Raw genomic sequence first — 2,064 nt, 5'->3', positions numbered from 1 at the left:
GAGATCTGCAGATTCCCCTTCCTTGTTTGGGGTTTGGAGGTGCCCAAATGAGGCCCAGCTGTGAAGCAATGCAAGCTGCTGTGGGGCCTTGGGCCTTCTCTTGGAAGTTCTGGGTCTGTCTGGCCCAGCTGCAGTTTGTTAGGTAATTTTCAGATTGCAAAGGGCCAGGGCATTCATATGCAAAAGCCTCTGCAGCAGCCTGGGTGGGGCGGGGTGTCAGGGAATCAACAGGGCGGAGCAAACAGCTATGGCAGATCCTCAGTCCTACCCTAAGAGGCCCCGCATCTCAGTGTCCCAGTAATCGCTGCAAGCACCTCTGAGAGAAAGCCGCCCTCGAGTTCCGACCGATGCCAGACAGTCCAGTTTCTCCCTGTATGAGTCTGGGTCCCCAGAGACTCGCCCGGAACTGGAGTTCAGAGCAGTCGGGAGCTTGAGACTCCCTCCCGATTGAAAAAGACAACCGCGTCCTCAGTTGCCAACCCTTTCCACATGCGCCTCCGTACCTCTGCACTTCACTTCCGAACCTCCTCTGAGTCTCAGTGTGCTTTTCTCTTTCCTTCTAGTTGTAGAATTTCCACTCAGCCAGCCTTGCTGTGGTTCTGGATGATGTCCGTTTTGTCTTTTAGTTCTATTTTTGAAGTGGTTGTTTGAGGCAGCAATTTCCGGTGTTTACCTATGCCACCATCTTGGTTTCTCCCTCAAAGCTTTGTTCTTGATGTTAAGTTTTACTTTTAATTTTAGTTGCTTAAATACAAAAATAGGGGGACAGGTGGGGAGCCCCTGTCAAGGCACAATGGGCGTTCTTAAAAATATTGTCAACTGAACCCAGGGCGCCGGCAGAGCCACGCCCTGGAGGCAGTCCTAGCCCAAAGGCAAGGACGTCACTCAGTCTGACCTTTCCAGCCCAGGTGCTAGGGGGTGGATCTCACTATGTCGCCAGAAACTCAAGGCCCACCCAGATGTGATGTAACTTCCTGTTCATCTATCAGAGGGCAGACACCACACCCAGCCCCAGCTTTTCCCTCTATTTCTGTCTCAGTCTCGTTTTTCATTCTTCCTTAACCCTCCTCGCGTTCTACTCAAGATTCATGAACCCCCTCGTTCTCTCTTTCAGCACTGGTCACAGAAAGAGAGTACGTACCCCCATAGGTGACAATATATGTGACTCAGCCCTTGTTGAGTCCCCAAGTTCCATCAACCTTTTGATGAAACTCTTGCAATTATGACATGCTGGAATTGGCTTCCAGCACTGCAAATGGTAAGAGTTCTTTCTTTTCACAGCAGCATAGTATTCCATTGTGTAGATGTACCATGGTGTTTTAATCCACTCATCTGCTGATGGGCACTTAGGCTGTTTCCAAAACAGCTATTGTAAATTATGTTTCTATTAACATAGGGGCGCATATATCCTTTCTGATTGGTGTTTCTGATTTCTTGGGTTATATTCCTAGAAGTGGAATCACTGGGTCAAATGGTAGTTCCATATTTAATTTTTTGAGGAAACTCCATATTTTTTTCGTAATGCTGCACCAGTCTGCATTCCCACCAGCAGTGTACTAGGGTTTCCTTTTCTCCACATCCTTGCCAGCACTTGTCATTTGTTGATTTGTTGTTATCATTCTGACGAGTGTAAGGTGATAATATCATTGTCGTTTTAATTTGCATCTCTCTGATAATTAGTGACTTTGAGCATGTTTTCATATGTCTCTTGGCCATCTGTATGTCAACTTTGGAGAAGTGCCTATCTAGGTCCTTTGCCCATTTTTTAATTGGATTGTTTATCTTCCTTTTGTTAAGTTGTATGAGTTCCTTATATATTTTGGAAATTAATCTCTTATTGGATGTATTATTGCCAAATATGTTCTCCCATGCAGTGGACTATCTTTTCATTTTGTTGATAGTTTCTTTTGCTGTGCAGAAGCTTTCTAGTTTGATGTAGTCTCATTTGTTTATTTTCTCCTTAGTTTCCTTTGCCCTGGGACATGTACCGGTAAACATATTGCTACAAGAGATGTCTGAGATTTTGCTGCCTATGGTTTCTTCTAAGATTTTTATTGTTTCACA

The sequence above is a fragment of the Myotis brandtii genome, unplaced genomic scaffold (genome assembly GCF_000412655.1).
Source record: "Myotis brandtii unplaced genomic scaffold, ASM41265v1 scaffold600, whole genome shotgun sequence".
Lineage (NCBI taxonomy): Eukaryota > Metazoa > Chordata > Mammalia > Chiroptera > Vespertilionidae > Myotis > Myotis brandtii.
Note: the sequence above shows the minus strand (reverse complement) of the source record.